This window comes from Rhinoderma darwinii, chromosome 1 (assembly GCF_050947455.1).
Source record: "Rhinoderma darwinii isolate aRhiDar2 chromosome 1, aRhiDar2.hap1, whole genome shotgun sequence".
Lineage (NCBI taxonomy): Eukaryota > Metazoa > Chordata > Amphibia > Anura > Rhinodermatidae > Rhinoderma > Rhinoderma darwinii.
The window spans coordinates 35,462,771-35,479,102 of NC_134687.1; positions in this window are offsets into that span (position 1 = coordinate 35,462,771).

Genomic DNA, 16,332 nt, shown 5'->3' on the forward strand with positions numbered 1-16,332 from the left:
ACCAGGGCCGGCGTCAGCACCCGGCAAACCCGGGCAAGAGTCGGGGCCCACTCCACTTGGGGGGGCCCACTCGGCCACCGGGTGCGGACGCTGCCGTCGTTAAGGCATCACTGTCCATATATGACAGTGATGTAAGAAGACAGTGATGTAAGAAGAAGAGGAGTCCCAGGCCGAGCGCTAACGGCTCTGCTCCGGGACTCCGTCTCTGGGAAAGGCCCTGACATCGCTGTCCATATATGGACAGTGAATATGCACAGCAATGCCAGGACCAGAGCAGTGTCCTAGCCTAACCACGCTGGTCCCGCCTCCAACCAAGCCTGCTTCCGCAGGACGCAGATTCAATTGGGTTGAATGCTGAAGCCTCGCTCCAGCATTCACTGTGCCGTGAGCAGCTCGGCACAGGCAGGCGCGATATAGTGACGTCACTACATCGCGAGTGTCTATGACAAGTCACTCACCGAACAGTGCAGAAGAGGAGAAGGATCCTCCACACATCGTGGGAACGGGGGGTAGGTAAGTAATTATGCTGTTATTTTTCTATTAGGTACATACGGGGGCATTATACGAGGTATGGGTGGGGGGTCCTATTGTAGCTACTGAGGGGGCATTATACTGTATGGGTGGCATTATACTGTATGGGGGGCATTATACTGTATGTGGCAGCTATGGAGGACATTATACTGCATGGGGGCATTATACTGTATGGGGCAGCTATGGGGGGAATTATACTGTATGGTGCAGCAATGGGGGCATTATACTGTATGGTGCAGCTATGGGGGCATTATACTGTATGGTGCAGCTATGGGGGCATTATACTGTATGAGGCAGCTATGGGGGGCATTATACTGTATGGTGCAGCTATGGGGGGCATTATACTGTATGGTGCAGCTATGGGCGGCATTATACTGTATGATGCAGCTATGGGGCATTATACTGTATGGTGAAGCTATGGGGGGCATTATACTGTATGGTGCATCTATGGGGAGCATTATACTGTATGGTGCAGCTATGGGGGGCATTATACGGTATGGGGCAGCTATGGGGAGCATTATACTGTGTGGTGCAGCTATGGGGGGCATTATACTGTATGGTGCAGCTCTGGCCATCATTATGCTGTGTGGGGCAGCTGCGGGGAGCATTATACTGTGGTGATCAGCTATTGGGGCATTATACTGTGTGGGGGCAGCTATAGGGGAATTATACTGTGTGGGGGGCAGCTATGGGGTGTCATTATACTGTGGGGGCAGCTATGGGGGCATTATACTGTGGGGGCATTCTTGGGGTCTGTCAGGCAAGGCAGCTGGGCATAGGCGTGGGCAGGTGCACCAGGGCCCATGAGCCTATAGCTGTGCCACTCCCAGGCAGAGCGCTAGTAGTGGTCTGCCCGGGACTATGGATCTGGGTCTGCCCCTGACAACACTGTCCATATATAGACAGTGACGTAAGGAGCTGTGTGACACTACCTGTGAGGAAGGGGATGTGTGGCATACCTGGGAGGAGGGGCCGTGTGGCACTATCTACAGGGGGCACTACATTTATTGGGGTACATCTGGGAGCCTAAATTCTATATGGGGGCATAAACAGGGCCTAACGTCTATATGGGTGCTCAAAGAAAAGATTTTTGGCATTTTACTGCCGCCGTGAGTTTCCCCGCAAAGGGGCCCACTAAGTCTGTGTCGCCCAAGGGCCCACATAAACCTGGAGCCGGCCCTGACGCGCACCCTAGGCCATCCTGAGCATGAGAGGAATCTCCTAATGAGAGCTGGAGCATCCACATTCTTTTCAGGCTCCCATGACCTCTCCTCAGGACCATACCCTTTCCAGGCCACCAGGTAGAAGGTCCTTCCTTCTACCGTCTTGTAATCCAGTATCTCTTTTACTACAAAGATGGCAGAAGAACCGAAGAGGACAACTCTAGAACCAGGGGATTTGCTGAATCAGTTCAGGACCACAGGCTTTAGGAGGGACACATGGAATGATTTGGCGATTTTGAGGGTAGGAGGCAGCCGAAGCTTATAGGATACAGGGCTTATCTGTTGCAAAATTTTCAAAGGGACCGAGGAATCTGGGAGCGAATTTATGGGAAGGGATCTTCATTCAAATGTTTGTGGAAGACAACCAGACCTTGACTCCAGGAGAAAACTGAGGGGGAACTTTTCTTTTCTTATTGGCATATATTTTCATGCAATCAAGTTTTTGAAGAATTGCAGACTTGGTTTTCTGCCAGATGTGAAGAAAACTCCCAAAGGAAGAACTATCTGCACGTAGTTGAGATATAGCTGGAATAGGAAGAGGAACACGTGGATGCTGACTGTATACAATGAAGACCAGAGAAGAACCAGTAGACTCACTAATATGGTTATTGTATGAGAATTCGGCACAAGGCAGAAGCTGTACCCAATTGTCGTGTTGAACTGAAACAAAATGACAAAGATAATTTCATAGTATTTGGTTGATCCTTTCCATTTGTGTAAGGGCAGGGGGGTAGGGAAACAGACAGTGAGCCCTAATCTACCCACCACTCAGTCCCTGCCTACTTGCAACGGCCCGCCCTAGGCGACGGGGTACAACTGGGCGACGGTCCCTACGCTCAGTAGGTGCACGACAGACAAACAGACAAGGGGAAACAAGCAAAGGGAAATGGGGCAGTTGCCCATGGCAACACCGTGAGCAACAAGAGAGGTGAACGAGCCGAGTCAAACCAGGAATGTACGAGGTACCAAACGCAGAGCAGGAGAGTATTCAGTAAGCCGGGGTCAGTATGAAGCAAGGTCAAATAGCTAGGAGCTGCAGCAAGGCCAGGAAACCACACGAGAAGAATCACAAGCAAAGGAGGAACAGGAAAGGCAGGTATAAATAGACAGAGGGCGGGAGCTAGCTCCGTCTGGCCAGGCTGCGATAGGCTCTCCCACTCCTAAGCCTGCCATCCTGAGTGGTGGAAGATGGAGTCAGTCTCAGAGACATAGAACCAGGTGCAGACTGATTACCCATGGGCGTATACACAGAAGTTGTGCCTGGCAGATCCTTTACAACTTGACTGTGAGAATGTGGGTGATAAGCAGAAGAAAAGTTCAGCTTCACATCTAAAAGTCTACATAGGGCTCTCCAGAACTTGGACGTGAACTGTACACCTCGGTCAGACACAATATGAAGGGGTAGACCATGCAGACGAATGATGTGCTGAATGAAGAACGTTGCTGTCACGTTGGATACGTGGACCCACTGGGCCGTACCGCCTTAACGGTATGGCAGCTGGCCAACAGGACACAGATCAAAGTCTATAGTTTGTATAGGTGTACCTGAGGTAGCTTCGGACAGTAGCAAGGCAGGACCGGTAGGGACTTTTGCAGCAGGTGTACACAGGGCGTGGTGTAACAGGACAGGCGTGGTATACGGCACCGCACAACTCCAACTCGATACGGCACTTGACTAGGATAGCACGGGATACAGGACACAGGTAGCAGGAACGGGAAACACTGGGAACTGGAGGACACTAGGAGACCATTTGCAGAGACAAACTAGAGTAACGACAACAATGCTCAGGCAATGCAGGAAGGGGCTGAGCCCTTCTTATTGTCCAGGGTGCTCATGGGCTAATTTGGCACTTAACTCACACATGTGTGCGCTTCTGTTCCTTAAGGCTGGACTGAGCTCATGAGCGCACCCTAGTGGTCACTGTGGAACAGGACGGCCGCATGTACAGACATCTCTGGAGAGAAGGGCGTAGACCGGATGGAAGGAGTTTGTGGTCAGCGACTACGGATGTTACAGTTGCCAGACAAGTAGCTGAGGGAAGACCAGTTAAGGGAATGAAATGTGCCATCTTGGAAAAACGGTCCACCACGACCCAGGCAGTAGTACATCCAGCAGGAGAGGGAGGGTCAGTTATAAAGTCTGTGGCGATGTGTTGCAAGGGAGCATCAGGCATCGGCAGAGGTTTGAGCAGACAAGCAGGTTTGGAATGTGAAGATTTGTTTAGGGCACAGTTAGAACAGGAGGAAACATACTGATGTAGGCATCTTTAACCTGATTATGCGACAGCTTGATATCACACAACAAAAGCCTTTGAAAAGTCTTGAAAAAGTAAAGATAAGAAATCTTGCCGTCGTTAAAAGTCATGGCAAAGACGGCTACATCTGTAGTCCAAGACATCTTTAGGTAGCGAGGGTCACCAATAATGACGACCAATAAAGTCCCCAGTCTTACGGAGTGCCCAGCCAGTTTGGAATTATGCCCCCAGCTGAAAATCTTTTACCTATCAGCAGGTCAGACAAAAATCTTTCCGTTAGAGATATCCCTGATCTGTAGAGGATTTACAGCAACAATCCATGAAGGATCAATAATGTGTTGAGGACTTTCTTCAGAGTCGTCAGTCTCAAATGACTGGGACAGCTTTTAATGTTTTTGTCCGCAGGGCAGAAATAAAGAAGGGGCCGAAATCGGGCAATGAATAGAAACCATCTGGCTTGACGGGCATTCAGTCTCTCTGCAGATGGAAAATATGAAAGATTTTTGTGATCTGCATCCAGCAGATGTCTCCACTTTTCCAAGGCCAACTTGACAGCGAGTAATTCTCAGTTCCCAATGGAGTAGTTGCGCTCAGCAAGAGAAGAGTTTGGAGAAAAATCCACATGATACTGCCTTACCCTTGGAATTTTTTTGAATCAGGAGCACTCCAACACCAAAGGAAGAGGCATCAACCTCCATGGAAAACTGTCGAGCCTCATCAGGATGATGAAGAACAGAGGCGGAAGTGAAGATGCTCTTGAGGCTGGAGATTGCCGACTCTGCCTCAGGGGTCCAGTCCTTAGCGTTCACTCCCTTCTTGGTAAGAGCATAGATGGGAGCAGTAATGGACGAGAAATTTGGGATGAACTTCACTTTTTCCGGATCCATTTGAAAACCACGATCAGAGTTAATACAGCTCAAGAAGTGTAAGGATTTATTTTCAAATACGCAGTTCTCGAGTTTAGTGTATAAGTTATTCCCCCTTAACCGCAACAAGACTTGGCGTACATGCTTCGGATGCGTCGTCAGATCAGGTGAGTAGATCAAGATGTCATCCAGATAAACCACCACAGAGACATACAGAAGATCACAGAAGATGTTGTTCACAAATTCTTGAAACACTGCTGGAGCATTACACAGTCCAAAGGGAATCACGAGATGCAGATACGGATCAGGTTATAGGCCCTGCGTAGATCCAGCTTTGTGAAAACCTTGGTCCGCGAATCCTGTCGAAGAGCTCTGAGATACGCGGCAAGGGGTACTTGTTTTTGGGATTTGGTTCAACCCACGGTAATTGATGCAAGGTTGGAGTGATCCATCCTTTTTCTCCATGAAGAAGAATCCGGCTCCGGCTTGTGAAGTAGACTTCCGAATTAACCACCTCTCCAGGTTTTCCTTGACATATTCCGACATGGCCTGGGTTTCAGAAAAGTAGAGAGGATAGACCCGTCCACGAGGGGGTGAGTCTTCAGGGTGCAACTCAATAGGGCAATCGTATGGACGATGAGGAGGATGGACCTCTACCTCCTTCTTGCTAAAGACATCCGCGTAGCTAGTATACTGTGGAGGCATTCCAGAGAGTGACGTAGGCAGTGGAGAAATAGCAGGATGAACCTGAGGCAGGCAGCGGTGAAGGAATCGGTACCCCCATTGGAGGATCTCTCCAGAATTCCAATCAAGGACTGGGGCGTGCTGGTGGAGCCATGGCAATCCCAGCAGGATGTGGTTAAAAGCCTTGGATAGGTCATAAAAATATATTAATTCCGAATGGAGGACTCTTATCTGTAATCTCAGAGATTTGGTGATAGATTGGATAGGATCTGGCAGAGCTTGTCCATATACAGAAGCGAGGTGCTGAAGTTTCCCGGCTTTTGAGGGCATTGGTGCATAAAATGTCCCTTATGACCACAGTACAGACACAACCAAGTTGAACGTCTGCGATGCCGCTTCTGGTCGGACATTCTGAGTCTGTCTACTTGCATTGGCTCCTCCGGTGGTACAACAGGACAGGGCAATAGAGGCGTTTAAATTTGGGTGCCAGTCAATAAGACCTCTTCTCCTGGCAAACTTCCAGAGTGCGGTCTTGGATCCTCATATCGATCCGGGTTGCCAGGAGTATTTATCTTTTAAATGCCAGAAAGTTGCCACTAAGGCCTCGTTATTCCAAGCCAGCTCCGCTGCCAATGTACGGAAGTGGATGGTGTACTCTCCTTCAGTGGATTCCCATTGATTGAGAGTCAGCAGTGAGGCAGCTGCAGAAGATGTTTGGCCCGATTCTTCGAACAAAGTACATAAAGTCTCCAGAAACAGGGGCAAATCAGAGAATTCCAGACCCTCTTGTTCCAAGATGGGGTTTGCCCATGCCAGGGCTTTGCCAGAGAGGGGGGAGATAATAAAAGAGACTTTGGCCTCATTACAGGGGAAGAGATGAGCACGTAACTTGAAGTGGATCATATACTGATTAGCATCCCCGTCGTAGCGAGGAGGTAGAGGCAACGAAATTACAGACCCAGGACAGGCAGGAGGAATAGCAGGTGGTGGAGTAGCAGAAGCAGCCAGAGGAGGCACAGAAGGAAGATCCAAATAGGTAATAATGGAGTTTACGGCCTGTAAGAGCTGATCCTGACGTGCCTGGAGGTCATGCATATCCACTTGCATCAACTGGACCGCTGTTTTGGGTTGACCAGTGGGATCCATGGCCTGAGCGTACTGTCACGACTGTGGGGTATGTGGACCCACTGGGCGACTCCGCTGTAGCTGGCCAAACAAAAGTCAAAATAGTCTTTAGGACAAGAGTACCTGGATAGAAGACTTGGCAGTTGCTTGATTTGGCAGACTCTTGACTTGACTGACACTTGACACAGAAACAGCATAGACATCTGGGCCCACGGGCCGGCATGTGCACCGGGCACAGATTGTGAACTCGAATCCGCCACTATACTTCGCACTGGAAATTAAACACAATTACGGGATATGGGATACAGGAAACAGGATTCAGCTAAGGAACCATTTGCAGAACAAACATGGGAAAACACAACAACTCTCAGGCAAGGAGGAAGAGGGCAGAGACATTTTTATAGTCCAGGGTGCGTTTCGGATTGGGTAGTGACAGTTTTACGTTAAGGCCAGGAAGCAGCGTGCACACCCTAGAGGAAGGAGAGGAGAGCTGCAGCCGCGTGTGGCGGTGTCTCTGGGGAAGGAGTCGCCGGCAAGCTCCGAGTGTCTCGTAGGCATAACATGCCATTGTATGGGATCCAGTTGTAAGACCCCCCCCCCCATAACCCACCAGAGTTTATGTTCAATTTACCCTGACATATAATTTGCAGTCATTACCTGAATTCAAAGATGAAGCCTTTTAGTATCACGTCTAGCCTTGCATTGAAAGTATAGTTTTTTATATTACATAATCTACTCAATATCTCATCTACCTCCCACTGCCTTTTCATTGTCGTCGACTGTTTATCTGTAGTAGTTGCTTAGGAACCTACAATGCATTTGTCCTAATACTGATCCGTGTAGTAGGTGGTTATTATTATTATCTTTTTGTTGCATAAAGAAATCCTGATGGAATTATTTAAGTATCTTGAATATTCATTCTGTAGTAGACATAGATGTATACAGATACATAAGAATGTTGCCAATTCCAAACATAGCAAGAAAAAAATTGCTTAGATAAAATTTTACACAGTTTTAGGCCTGATTCAGATGAACGTGTCCATTTTGCATCCGCAAAAAAACGGACTGTATTTTATGCATTTCAGTTCCGTGTTGTATTATTGTCCTTCCCGTGTAGCATCAGCGTTCCTGTTTTATTTTTCTTCTTATCACTTCTCTTGCAACTGGTGCGTGAAAAAAAAACGGACAGCACACAGATGTCGTCCGTGTGCTGTCCGTGTTTTTCACGCACCTATTGACTTCAATGTGCGACATGGTCAGCAAAAACGTACCAAAAAAGGGCATGCAGTGAGTTTCACGCAACGGACACGCTGCGTGAAAAATCACGCATGTGTGAATATTCCCATTGATTTGCATGGGTCCGTGTGCTATCAGTTATTTAAACAGACAGCACACTGACGTAATTTACGTTCGTCTGAATCAGGCCTTATGTTTAGTAATAGTAGTAGTAGTTAGTAAGGTTAGTCCATCCAGTTAAATTTCCCTGCTGTGTTGAGCCATAGAAAGTAAAAACACATCCTTTGTCTTAGGCCTCATGCACACGACCGTAAAAACGCCCGTTATTACGGGTCGTAATTACGACCCGTAATAACGGGCTCATAGACTTCTATTGGCGACGGGTGCCTTCCCGTTTTCTCACGGGAAGGTGCCCGTGCCGTTGAAAAAGATAGAACATGTCCTATTTCAGGCCGTAATAACGGCACGGACAGTCCATAGAAGTCTATGGAGCTCTCGTAATGACGGGTGGCTACATGTGTGCACCCGTCATTACGGCAGCGTTGCTAAGCGACGTCAGTAAATAGTCACTGTCCAGGGAGCTGAAAGAGTTAACTGATCGGCAGTAACTCTTTCAGCACCCTGGACAGTGACTACCGATCAGTATAAACCTGTAAAAAATAAAAATAAAAGACGTTCATACTTACCGACAACTTCCTGCTTCCTCCAGTCCGGTCTCCCGCCCGTTGCCTTGGTGACGCGTCCCTCTCGACATCCGGCCCGACGTCCTGGATGACGTTTCAGGCCATGTGACTGCTGCAGCCAATCACAGGTCAATCACAGGCTGCAGCGGTCACATGGACTGCCGCGTCATCCAGGGATGTCGGGCTGGATGTGAAGAGAGGGACGCGTCACCAAGACAACGGCCGGGTAAGTATGAATTTCTTTAACTTTTATTACAGAAAAGGCTGTCCCTTCTCTCTATCCTGCACTGATAGAGAGAAGGGGCTGCCGATTAGTGCAGTGCTATTTTGCCGCCAAAAACGTGCTCGTAAATACGGGTGGAATACGTGTGACACCGGACCCATATTTACGGGCACGGGTTCGTAAATACTGGTGCAAAACGGGTGGAATACGTGTGACACCGGACCCGTATTTACGCCAGTATTTACGGGTGGGAAAAAATACGGTCGTGTGCATGAGGCCTTAGATGGCAATTGTCAGTTTAATGTTCTTTATTTTTTTATGAAATTAGGGGTTATCCAGGATGTCCTTGGAGATCCAGCGTTAATACACTAGCGGCACTCCCGGTGGTTGTTTACATGTATGTAGCATGTGACCGCTGCAGCCAATCAGAGGGTTCAGTGGGGCTCAACAACATTATGTTGCATTTCTGACATTATGCTAGAAATACAATTCATCACCAGTGAACCCTGCTGAGCCCTCTGATTGGCTGCAGCCAGTGGTGGACAGTGACGGATTAAATAGACCATAGGACTGGGCTGTAACCCAAACTTGGCCCCCCTTCCTCACCGCCGCTCTGCCGTGCCTATAGTGAACACCACCTTTCTGTGCGAGCATTGACAAATGTGTGTAACTATTCCCCTTGTCAAAGGGCTGTGTCCCTACATACTGACAGTCTCCAATGATCCCTGACAGTATCACACTGTTTAGGGAGACATTCTCTTGACAATAGGAATGGTAACACGCATTTGTCTATTAGTCCTGGGTACACAAAGACTTTATGTGGAATACAAGGATTTCCTACAACAGTCAGGAGAGGGGACAGAACTTCTACAGGTCCAGTTACTCACACGTGTTGTCTTCTCTGATGGGAGTCTCTCTTCTTTTCTTCTCCCACCGACACAGACCGTTATGGCGACTTCTCCAGATGACTGCAGAGTTTCCTGACGAGACCTCAGATTAAGAAATTCGGACCCCAGACCAGATCCTAGAATACATACAGACCCCAGACCTTCTAAACTATTGCAGTCCGCAGACCAGACCCCTTAAACAAATACAGACCCCAGAACAAGCACTCTAAATAAATACAGACCCCAGAATGAGCACCCTAAATAAATACAGACCCCAGAACAAGCACCCTAAATAAACACAGACCATAGAACAGACCCCCTAAATACAGACCTCAGACAAGACCCCTACAGACCCCAGACCTGACCCCCTAAACTAATAATAAGCCCCTAAACTAATAATGACCGCCTAAATACAGACCCCCTAATTAAACTAATACACTAATACACACCCTAGACCAGGACCCTTAAACTAATACAGACCCCGGACCCCCTAAACTAATATAGACCACCTAAATACAGACCACTAAATAAGGACCCCTAAACTAATCCAGACCCCCTAAATCCAGACCCCAGAACTCTTAGGCTGGGTTCACACGACCTATTTTCAGACGTAAACGAGGCGTATTATGCCTCGATTTACGCCTGAAAATAGGGCTACAATACGTCGGCAAACATCTGCCCATTCATTTGAATGGATTTGCCGACGTACTGTGCAGACGACCTGTTATTTACGCGTCGTCGTTTGACAGCTGTCAAACGACGACACGTAAGTTGACTGCCTCGGCAAAGAAGTGCAGGGCACTTCTTTGCAACGTAATTTGAGCCGTTCTTCATTGAAGTCAATGAAGAGCAGCGCAAGATTTACGAGCGTCACAGATGCCTCGCATAATGCGAGGAGGAGCTTTTACGTCTGAAACGAGGCAGCTGTTTTCTTCTGAAAACAGTCTGTCTTTTCAGACGTAAAAGCCTCTCATCGTGTGCACATACCCTTAAACCAATACAGACCCCAGACCAGACCCCCTATATACAGACCTCTTACCAGACCCCCTAAATACAGACGAACAGACCCCCTAAATACAGACCGCTTAAACTAATACAGACACGAGACCCCCTAAATACAGACCTCTTAAACTAATCAATCTCACTTATACTTACATAGCAGCTCACCTCACAGTCTTCTCTCTAGAGTCTTGCTGATGTTCTAGGACCTGCAGTCCTGTGACCTCCAGTTCTAAACCGTAACAAGAACTGCAGAATTAAGGTCATGTGACCTATGTCTGCAGGTCGTTTTCCAGTACATACACAATGCAGCTCCTTTGCGTTTTTTTGCTGCTTTTCTCTTTGGGTGGCCATGAACCCCCCCAGGAGCCTTGGGCCCGGGCATCTGCCCAAAACGCCCCTATGATGATCCGCCATTGGCTGCAGCGGCTACATTACCTTAAGGAATCTGTAAATGTATAAATAAATAAAAGACAAAATAATTCCAAAATCCCAGCCATTTCTACCTTGATATCCTTCTCACCTTTGATCTTTTCTGTCTCATATTGAAATAAAAACTGTGAAAACTATATAAAGAATTCCCAGGAGATCAGACCCCCTCCCCCTCCTCACAATCCTGTGTTTGGCTGTAAGTTAACTGGCTGTAGCAGGAGCCTCCCTACTGCTCTACTAGGAGACAAAAAATGTTAAAGGAGTTTTCCAAGATTAGAAAAACATTGGTGCTTTCTTCTAAAAACAGTGCCACACCTGTCCATGGGTTTTTTCTGGTATTGCAGAAATTGTAGTGAATGAAGCTGAGTTGCAGTACGACACGCAACCTATCAACAGGTGTGGCACTGTTTGTGGAAGAAAATAGTCATGTTGTCTAACCCTGTACAAGCCCTTTCAGACGCACCCATTTCCTAAGGTAGGAAATGGGTGCGTCTCGGTAAAAATGGAAGAGATCAGATGGAAATTAAGCCCTGTGTTCTCTGCAAGATTTCTACAAGGCAGTTTCATGGGCAGTGGGAGATTCTGGAGACTGACAAACAATGGGGACAGGTTTATCTGCTGTATACTTTTATCATTCATTTTAGGTTTTTGCATTTCTTTAACTCTTCTTATGTACCCTATATATAACATGATGTGTTATTATAGATGGGACACAGGTTCTACATTATCTTAAGGCCTCATTTACACGAGCGTGTGTGTTTTGCGCACGCAAAAAAACGCAGCGTTTTGCGTGCGCAAAAGGCACTTGACAGCTCCGTGTGTCATCAGTGTATGATGCGCGGCTGCGTGATTTTCGCGCAGCCGCCATCATAGAGATGAGGCTAGTCAACGTCAGTCACTGTCCAGGGTGCTGAAAGAGTTAACTGATCGGCAGTAACTCTTTCAGCACCCTCGACAGTGAATTCCGATCACCATATCAAGTAACCTGTTAAAAAAAAAAGAGGTTCGTACTTACCGAGAACTTCCCGGCCGTTGCCTTAGTGACGCGTCCTTGGTGACGCGACCTTGGTGACGCGACCTTGGTGACGCGCCTCTCTTGACATCTGGCCCCACCTCCCTGGATGACGCGGCAGTCCATGTGACCGCTGCAGCCTGTGCTTGGCTTGTGATTGGCTGCAGCTGTCACTTGGACTGAATTGTCATCCCGGGAGGTCAGACTGGAGGAAGAAGCCGGGAGTTATCGGTAAGTCAGAACTTTTTTTTTTTTACACGTTCACGTATATTGGGATCGGAAGTCACTGTCCAGGGTGCTGAACCAGTTTAACTCTTTCAGCACCCTGGACATTTTTTGCCGGGTTCGGTCAAAACGAGTTTGGCCGAACCCGGTGAAGTTCGGTTCGGTTCGGACGGTTCGCTCATCTCTAAGACACTCCGTTTGGATGTTAGTAATCAGAAAAGCACGTGGTGCTTTTCTGTTTACATTCAGAGATTGACAGCTCTTGCGGGAATCACGCAGTTCGCACGGAAGTGCTTCCGTGGACCTGCGTGGTTTTCACGCACCCATTGACTTCAATGGGTGCGTGATGCGCGAAAAACGCAGAATTTTAGAACATGTCGTGAGTTTTTTTCAGCGCACTCACGCTGAGCAAAACTCACGGACTGTCTGCATGCCCCCATAGACTTGTATAGGTCCGTGCAACCCGCGTGAAAAGCACGCGCGTCGCACGCACGTATATCACATTCGTGTAAATGAGGCCTAACACAAGGAGCTAAATGACAAACTTAGCTCTGCTACATCTGCAGGCAATTTGATTCGATGAGTGGAGGGTCAGGTGAAATGTTTCACACATCATAACACACAGAATACAGTAATTGAAGATTAAAAGTCTGATAGTACGTAATTATTTTGCTGCGTACGAGTAATGATGTCGCTTATTGTAGTGTGCGCTACTCTCATTCCACTGCAAAATCAGATTGTGGTAATTGGCTTTGTGATGATTTCTAAACAACTACATATAGTATAGTGTTTGTTTGTGATGTCATCCGGACTTATGTATAACAACTAGTAAAATGAAACTTGATGGAGGATTACCCCTAGCAGGACACTAATGTCTGAAAGATGGGAGTCTCATCTCAGGCTGATAGGGGCTCTCTCCATTCAAGTCTATAATCTTTACAGAAGCGAACGAGGCTCTGTTAACATCTGCACTACAGTTTTAGTTATTAACTTCCGTTGGGGAAAAAAATAACGGAAAAACGGAAACGCGGGATTCGTCGCATGACTTCATTGGCCTCCGTCGGGTTTCCGTCATTTTGATACATGCTGCACTATTTTGTCCAGCAAAAATTTGGGAATCTGCAACAGAGCCCCCTAATATAGGGTCCGACGCAGATGTGAACAGAGCATAAAGGTCCAATTACACAGCATGATGGGGGCCGTGTAAACGAGCGCTGATCAGGGAGCTATTATCTGTAATGTATGGGGACGAGCGCTCGTTACTCCGATCGCTCGTCCCCATACATTTCTATCATGTCAGGAGCACGTCCCCATGTTTACACAGGGAGATGTGCTGCCGACAACGATACTATTTTAGACAATCAGTCGATGAACGAACGTTTGCTCGTTCATCGGCTGATCATTGCTCTGATTACACAGGGCAATTATCGGGAACAACCCTTCTATGAACGCTCGTTTGCCCGATAATTGGCCGGTGTAAAAGTGCCCTTAGGCTCTGTTCACAATAAAGGATAATGGAAAGATTTGTACCTCTTCTGTGTTTTGGACCCACTCCTGGTTTTGGTTTCCAAATACTGATGCAAAATACTGAGAAAAATACAGTTGTGTGAAAAGGACCTTAGGCTGAGTTCACATCTGCGTCCATCATAGGAGCAGAAAACCGAGATTCAAGCTGTAATAGGATCTGTAACACGATGGACATCAACGTTTTGCCGAAAAAAATAGCACTGCATGCCGCACTGTTTTTTTAGTCAAATGTAACGGAATCTGCGTCAGTGCCTCCAGCTCAGATGTGAACTCAGTCATACGCAGTTCTCCCGATAGGGGGAGATTCCCAAGGTGACCCAAATGTCTTCTGCTGCACCTTTGAGAACCTTTATTGTGTCAGGACCTGGGCTCACCGTAGGATACTATGGTACTCTGGCTGTCCACTGCGACCCGGGGTTTAGGTTAACCCTATGTACAGGTCTTGTCCTGTCCACAATCACAGAAACATTGGCAGTCAAGAGGGTAATGCCCTTCTCTCCGAAATAGGATGGTAACAAATGTTATGGTGTGAACCAGCACCAGAAAGGGATTTTTTTGTGCTATGGTGGCCCCTCTATTCTATATACTCTATTCTATATTCATAGCCATCTATACAAGGGACATTTAGGTGATATTCACATCAGCATTGCAGCGGTGTTGCAGGAGAATTCTCATCCACATTGCATTATTAATATCTGTAGTTTTGGGATGGGTTTGGTTCCTGGAGCAGTTGACACATTTTAGCCCTCCTCCTCTCATATAATGTGAACCTCAAAAATCTGTGATTTATTATATTGAGGTATCATGAAGTCTTTTGCAAGTCCTGTAGATTATTATATAAGGGAACAGTAATTGGCACTATATTTTTTGGTGGTATAAATGTAGCAGAGCTGAGTTTCTCATTGAGCATGATATCACTGTGTTATGTTATTTTGAATAGCACTGCTTAAAAATTCACAGTTTTTAGCAGGTATTGCTATAGAACTTAATTTCGACGTATCCCATGGGATACTTTAATAAACGATGGTTTTATTTATTTTTTTAAATTGCATTACCAGATCTTTCTAGCTTTTCACTCAAGTGCGGAATTTAACAACGTTTCTATGACAGTTTTCTGACATCGAAATATCGCAAAAGGCTTAAGTTGAAAAAATGTCGAATTTTGGGCTGCTTTTACCGCTCTCGCCAGTTTTAAAAAAAAAGTGAAACACCAACAAGAGGTAGGCTCACCAAATGTATGTCTTCATGGTATCTGTAGTTCTTCAGTTATAGAGTGCAATGGAGGGGAGCTTGTTAGGCTAGCAAGGAGAGTCCATATAGTAAAGGAAAAAATATCTTCCAGCACATCCTTAAAAAAATATACATTTATTCAGCAAATATCTTAAAAAATAGAACAGACCACAGGTTTGGCGTGTGGACGCTCTGTACTCTGTTCTATTGTTTTAAGATATTTGCAGAATAAATTAATACTTTTTTAAGGATATGTTTCCCATAATCAATATTTATCACCTATCCACAGTAGAAATACCTGATTGGTGGGGATCCGACCCCTGCTATCCCCATTGATCGTGAGAACCTTGTCGTTCCTTGGAGCCCTATAAGAATGGAGCAGTAGTGCGCATGCTCGTCCATCACTCCATTCATTCCGAAAATAGCGCTTAGCAACCACATAGAAATGAATTGAGCGGTGGCAGAGCATGCCCACTACAACTCCATTCCTATGGGGCTCCTAGGAACGGCAAAGTAAACCCGTTCTCGTTATTGATGGTGGTCCCAGCGGTTAGATCCCCACCGATCTTTTTATCACCTTTTCTGTGGATAGGTGATAAATATTGAGTATTGGAAAACCCTTTAATATTAATTGTATATCAGTTTTATTTTGATATTGTCTATCACTGTTATTAGATAACTTTATATTTGGAGCTGTTATATAGTCTCTGTATGTTGGCATTATTTGAGCACTGTATGGTGGTATTTACATAGGCATTGTGTGGCGCTGTACACTTTACAGAATATTATTTTTGCTGGAGGCACTGTATAGTATTGTTATGTAGGAACTCTATGGTAATGTCATTTGGCCAACGTATGAATTATTTGGGCACCATACTGTGTGGCGCTAATAGTTAGGCACTGTATGGTATGGTTATTGGTACACTGTATGATGTCTATAAGAGGCACCGCAAAGGGCACCATCCAACATGAGGCCAGTCTGGAATAGATCTTCAAAAGGATAAGGCTACAGTCAGATGGGTGTTGCGCATCTCGGACGTGAAAAACATGAATATATGAATTCTCTGCACGGCGGCAACAACAACAAAAATAAAGAAAAATCTCCAAGTGTTGTATTACCACTACTGACCACCAGAGTAGTCAGTAACGCGAATTTCTACTGTACCTTTAACCACTTTCTGTCCCATAAAAAAA